We start from the raw sequence: 7050 nt of genomic DNA, 5'->3' as shown, positions 1-7050 counted from the left end.
GCGGCAGTATGGACGGCGACAATTCTGATAAGCAGGAGGAGGCCCGGAATCGACATGGGAACGAGATGAAGAGGAAACGAATCGCCCAGGAAACAGACGAACAGCGCACCGAACGACTGGCTAAACGCCGCAACATAGCTAGACAACCATACTAACCTGGACTTGTAATCAAGATTAAGCAAGGCTAACCGTGATATGCCTTAGCTTTCGCTAAGGTTTCGCTTTCGCTTTCGCTTAGCTTTCGCGATATCCTGGCATAGCCGAGCTAAGCCACTGCCAATTTTGTGTTTCAACCTTATCCTGTAAGGCTTCCTTCTAGTTTACCCTGCTCTATGCCTGCAGCCATAGGGGAGTACGTAACCATATTTTTTTTTCTTTAAGTAAAATTTGCGCGTTTTTAAACCTGAAAAGAAAAGTGTGAGGGGCGGGGGGGGGGGGGGAGGGGTATTCCGTACAGCTCACAATCCATATTGGCCCCTGATAACCTACAACTGTGCAGTTTATGAAGCTGCACAGTTTAATATTTTATTATTTTATTATATTTGTCTAAGCGAAGCTTTCTTTGCCTACCATCTTGGGTTTGGCGTGGCTATTGCTGCTGCTTGTGCTTGCTGCTGTCTGCTGGCTTCGGTCAGCTGCAGGGTGCAGATATATTTGTAAATATATATGCGCAGGATATTTATGTATTATGTATACGCCAAAGTGAAGTACGAGCGAACACCGACTGGTAAAGTAGTGCCACTATGTGCAAAAAAAAAAAAAATCCGAGGCAAATCCTGAACATTTAATTTCGGCGCACACGTCTCTCTAAAGCGCACTGATCTGTTAATATAATGTTGAAATATATCCCACTTATTATTTTATTTACTGAGTGTGTATAGCCGTTCCTGTCCAATCCTCTAGAATGTTAATTTGCCATTGTAACACAAAAAAGTACAGATTGATTGATTGATTGAAAACGTTATTATTCCACCGAGCTGGGGTGCCCGCCTCTTAACCTACACGTGGGTAAGGGGGGAGGACGAAGCAATCCCCGCGCGTTGAGGACGGTGAGTCTTCACGGCCTCAACGGCCAGGCGGACTGCTCGACGCTGGTCGTCTTCAGCCTCGCTCTGGAGCAAGGCCTCCCAGGCTTCTCTCCTGTCAATGTTTTCCTTGGCCCCTGGGGAGCCAGCACACTCCCATATTATATGGTCTAGCGTACCTTTCTGCTTACAAATATTGCAGAAGGCGTCGTTATAGTCCCTCGTCTGTGGTAAGCAGATCCAATGTGGTGATGTACAGAATCCCTTGATGTGTCATACGTGTCGCACTTTTCTGTGCATACACGTGTCGTCGCCATTCATTCCTCGACAAGGGTCGTACATCACCTTCGGCCTCGTGACGTTGCTGCCTCGACCTCTGGCCCTGTGCATCCGACAGGTTTGGAGTTAGCACTTCGCCACAGCCTGTGGCCGGTGTAGTGAATAAACGTAACGATTGCTTGAGAATAATGTTACAGCTGTGACCTTTGTGGTGCATGAACAGGGCAGAAGGTTATACGTTGCATAGGATAGAGTAAGTGAAATTATACAAATAGCTTTTAGTTGTAAAGCGCTTTGTAGACCGTTTTACTTAGGTTTGAATACGTTCATTGTATCTGCACAATTTCCATATCTTAAAGAAAAGCACCATGCCCCGCGTCGATTCTAACTCTGGGCCAAAGAGGAGCAGTGGCTACTCGGCCCCTTTTAAATTTTTTTTTTTTATGTGGCCTGACTGTCCCAACGTGGGAGCGGCCCGCAGCGCGCTGAGTCGCGTACCTCAGGACCTTCATTAAAGTTTTGCATCCATCCATTGCCCACTATCATATATGAATACACAAGTACACAGTCGGAAACATAAAGCTATAGAGCCACAATTTCGGCTATGAAAAGTAATTAGTAAGGCTTCGTTGAAGCCAAGTCGTCATGCACAGATATCTATTGCGGCGGTTCACTTTGTTTCCGGAACACATGTCGAATATATATCAAACTTTCAATAAAGTAGTACTGCGCTAACCTTGGATATATGTTAGCATCTCGTATACACCCACATGGGTTTTCCACACTTTGCATGCAGAGCAGCATATCTTTCTGCACCCCATCATGTTAGTGCATGGTAAACATCGAATGACAAACGGCGTAATCGATAAGTCTTTTCTTAATGGTTGAAGTTGAATAGGGCGCAAGCCCTTTCGCTTAGGCTTCTGCAGACCAGCACGTATCCGTGTCTGTCCGTTCTCCACGATGCTTACCCGGACGTGTATCGCGACTACGCCTGCGCCTCCTGCGGGCAGACCTCCACTCTAGCGCACATGCTCTGGGAGTGCGGGTAGACATACCCCAAGTCCATCAAGGAGGAGCGGGACTCGCTTCTGCGTAGCCCCGCTCTAGAAAAGCAAATCCTGGCCGTTCGGCGTGCCCGCGACCGGGCCGGTGGGCTAGACCTGCCGGTCCCGACGTGAGACTAGCCGGGTGCGCGGCGAGTTCGCGTCCTCGCCAGCCCTGCAATAAAGTTTCTTCACTCGCTCGCTCACTCACTCACTCACTCACTCACTCACTCACTCACTCACTCACTCACTCACTCACTCACTCACTCACTCACTCACTCACTCACTCACTCACTCACTCACTCACTCACTCACTCACTCGCTCACGTTGTGTCATGAGAATCTAGAAAAATAGGCTATATTTTTTCGGTCTTTATGTACGGGTCGGACAATTTACTGACCTAGGTATAGACATGTTTTTGCTTTGTAGCCATGACGTTATTGGGTGGGTGTGTTAAGCGAAAAAAAAAATACGATTCCGTTGATGAGCTGACAGGCTTGCGCTTGATCCACTATAGAATACATCTCGTTGAGTGAGTGAGTGAGTGAGTGAGTGAATAAACTTTTATTTGGTCCAGCAAAACGAGATGAAAGGCGCACCCGGCTAATCCCACGACGGGACTGACAGATCTAGTCTGCCGGTCCGATCGCGGGCGCGCTGGACGGCCAGGATTTGGTCCTCAAAGACGGGACTTCGCAGGAGCGCGTCCCACTCTTCCTTGGTGAACTTCGGGCCCTAAATTATGCATAGTACGTTACATTTGTACAGGCAAAATAACTTTGAACTATATCTGGATACAGCATCTTTCTTGTAACGGTTGTCAAATAGTCGCGTTTGTTTTTTAAGCAACTCGCTGCCAGATTTTTTTTTCCTGCTTGATCAAACAAGACGTCTTCCTAAAAACGTTTGTACTAGAGAGATTAAGAGATGGCTTGCCCACTTTTATAGTGTCTACACATGTTCTGAAACCAAGAGTGCAAATGGGTCTCGTAAAGGAAGTCGTTCTAGCATATCGGATTTTGAAAGTCAGGTCTTCGTCCGGCTATTTGGCTTTCGGCTACTTTTTGTACTGCATTCGTTGTATGGAATCTAACGTCTGCCATTGATGTGTAGCATCACACATAGATGGTTTGAAATGGGCCTAGAGAGCACGTCTTGCAACTCGGAAATACTACTAGCACTTTCACATCTATAACAGTGCTTGAGAGTCAATTGCCTGTCGTCGCCACTATCAGCCACTCCGCCGATGATAGCAGAGAGAAGTACTGCGCCTGGAGCGCGCGGTAGTGCCACTAGCTGCAGGGACTGGCTGACGCAACGCTCTGCAGCGTACCTATAAACCAACATCACGGAAAAGATTTTCGAAGCAAGCGGGAAAATCGTGAAATGTGGGATAAGGGAGTTGTAGCTGCACCCGAGCTGTGCAACTGCGTTTCTATTAGCGAGTCAGGTAAGCAGCGCTCAAACAAATGCGATGCAAGCCCGTACGATCGCGCCTAAAGCGACCACTTGAAGGTCGCACTTAGGGTCGACTCGAATATGAGGCGCACGTTCCCCGTTCGCGTCACACCACGATAAGGATGTTCCTTAATTTCATTCCCCTTTGAATTGGACTGCTGCAGTTACTCACCTAGTCTGCATGCGCAGGTCTTTGGGAACGTAAACTTCTCTGTAGAACATTTACGTTCTTTTGCGCTGTCTTTGCGTTCTCTTGTACGCCCGTTGGTTTGCGTCCCCCAATGATTGGACACCATAGTCTAAACCTCTCTAATTACGTGTAACACGCCGCAATCTTCCTATCCTTGCTTTATCTCCTAAGGTTACTTATGCCTGTTACGATTGCCTTCCCCATCTCTTCTCTGCTTTTTTTTTCCGCCACTAGTATTCCAATCGCCTCTTGCTGATCTCTGATCAGATAGCGCTGCCATCAGGTTCGAGCCCCACCTCTTCTGGAAGATGAATGTTCCCTCTGCTCTGGGTGTATGGATATATTCACATTGTATTGCAATATTCCGAGTCGTCTCCCGATTTTTCCTGTAGCGAACACACGTCCTAACTTCGGTGCAAATATTTGCTCCTGCAGGTTCTTGTGCCCAGGCAGCCAGCTCTGTCCTCGAATGCCATGGCCAACCTTTTTGTGTTATCGTGCAAATGTTCTTTCACGGCTGGTATCTTGTTCGTTACCTTTACAAAACTCCAATGGACTTTCTTGTCCCCAAGTTTTGCGTCCAATTTGCCGTCGCTGTTTCTGTTTCTTTCTGATGGTTGCGGGTTGCCTACTTGTACTCCGATAAGGATGATGATGATTTTTATTAGCATGCCCTTTTAAACGACGTGGCGGCAAATAGCGGTAATAGCGGTGAGGATGTCAAGCAGCAAACACCAACTAGGCCTCGCTTAATGCACCCGTCACCACAATCATCTCTGTGTTTGCGCAGTTCCCTATGCCTGTGACGATTCTGAATCCACCGCAGGTTTCGTTGCTCGCCTCCACGCAGCGGCCGCTGGGGGCCGCCACTGCGGCGCCCTCCAGGCACCGTACACGGCCTCGCGCACAAGGTGTATCCGGTGACACGTACGCAATTCCGAAGGGGCGTCGCAATGTGGGCGCATTATGGGGCGAACGGCGAAGTCGTCGGGCCACCGCGCCGCCTAATGGGCTTGGGACCGATGCCGATCTGTGCATAGGGCTCGAGCCCGGGCTGAGCGCCCCGGAACGCGCACCGACTTATCTGTGGCGCGCCGCGGCAGGTTTCCAAATATTCGCGCCGCGCCCCTCCCGGGCGTCGCATGCCTTCGACCGAGTCGCTCGCTCGCTTCGGTTTTTGCAGTGACCCGATGGCGCGCGAAGATTGTCCCTATAGTAAGTAGCATATATTTCGGTCGCATTCCGTTCGTTCCCCGCCCGCGATAGCGCATGCCGCGAAATTCTGTGCCGTCCCGTCCTATGCACGATGCTGCGGTTGGTGTAATCGCGTGGCTCTTTACCTCTCGTTGCGAGGGAGTAGAAATCTGGGCTAGTTGGCACTGTAGAGTCATTGTAAGGCCTCTTATTAATAACGTCTTGACAAGGTGACGACCCCTCGCTGCCCGAATTTCCTCTCTTGAAGCGCTTGCACAAGAACGCATACGGTCACATCGCTTTAGAGAACAATCTTCGCGTGCCGCGGTGGCTTTGCGGCTTATGGCGTTCTGCTGTCGAGCACGCGGTCACGGGGTCGATTCCCGCCGCGTTCCAATGGAGGCGGAATGCAGAAGCGCGCGCGTACTTAGGTTTAGGTTCAGGTCGATTAACACCCAGGTGACACAGAAATTATTTGCACGTAGCGGAATTACATCGGCCCCTAATACATTGACGTTTGAAACCGTAAGTGAGAGGAAATGGCACAGGCGCAGAAAACGCATGACACACAAGTGAGGACTGATTGAGGTCACGGCTAGGAAATCGAACCGGCGGTTTTGAGCTCAAGAGCAGGCCGCCACGGCAAACGAGCCACAGCGGCTGGTATAGGCATCTTTCCTACTGTGGCGACAGCTATAGTAGGGGGCCCCCTTCGAAACGTGTTGTGAAGCCCTGCATCGGGCAACGCCTACGTCACACTAACGCCTCGACCCTGTGATACCTTGGGACGTTAAACTCCATCAATCAATCAAAAGGCTGTCACCTGTACAGCCTCTAGTAATGCATGGAGCAGCTTCTTTTTCTTTCTTTTACCCTTTTCTTAGCGCTGGCTCTTTCCGGCCTGTGAAACGCGTTCGGATGTTGCAATCGACGATCTTAAAAATTGCCGTGCGTGTAACACCAAAAATAACGCGGCATGGCCCCACGCTGCATCAGCCGCGACAAACACGATGGTCAGCTCTCTGCCACTGGTTTTTGGACGCGTATAGATAGATCGGCTGCCGACGAGATGCGTCTTCCGCGTGACGCCAGCCTGCACCTCGTGGCCAAAGTGGCCTCGCACTAATGGGTTCGCGCTCGAGCTGACGAAAAAAAGAAAAGATAAAATGGGCGTGCGTAGTTCAAATATATTCATTCTGCGGCCACAAATTTGCGAAGAGACTTTTGAACTCCTCGTGAGCCAAGTGCAGCCACGAAAGGCCACGCACCAATAGTTCGCCGCCTATCGCTTTCTATATCCCCATTTATTTTGACACCCCCCACCTCCCTCCCTATTTGTTCCTCAGCCGTCCTGAATTACGCAATAATCGCTGTTATTCCGACGCCTCTGTAAAAAGGTGGGAGCGGGCCTAACTTGTCCTCATTCCCACTCAACGTGATACCAGCTGCGAGCGATTCGGCGATAGGCTTACTCGATGTTGTTGTTGTTTTGCTTCAACTGTGACACGCATATGCTATGAGAGATGAGTCGAGGATCGGGAAATAGGTACAAATGTGATAAAAAAAAATTAAGAAAACGCAAGGAAAAGGCAGAAGCAAATAAGAAGTATTACCTTAAGAAAAGATATACTAATATGCAACTTTCTGTCATACAAGAAGAATACGGTGCAGTTAAGAGGTTTTAAGGAGAAAGAGAGAGAAGCCTCGTCAACTATTTTTTTGCGCAATTCGGAAGATCGTGCGACCATCGTCATGCACGAGCGCCTAGCCGGAACGCAAAGCTCGCAATGGGTCGCAGTACAGAGGAAACCCGCGCGTCATGCTACAGCTGCGTCGATCAGATTTAGCAGGCGGCAG

This window comes from Dermacentor variabilis, chromosome 3 (assembly GCF_050947875.1).
Source record: "Dermacentor variabilis isolate Ectoservices chromosome 3, ASM5094787v1, whole genome shotgun sequence".
NCBI lineage: Eukaryota > Metazoa > Arthropoda > Arachnida > Ixodida > Ixodidae > Dermacentor > Dermacentor variabilis.
Note: the sequence above shows the minus strand (reverse complement) of the source record.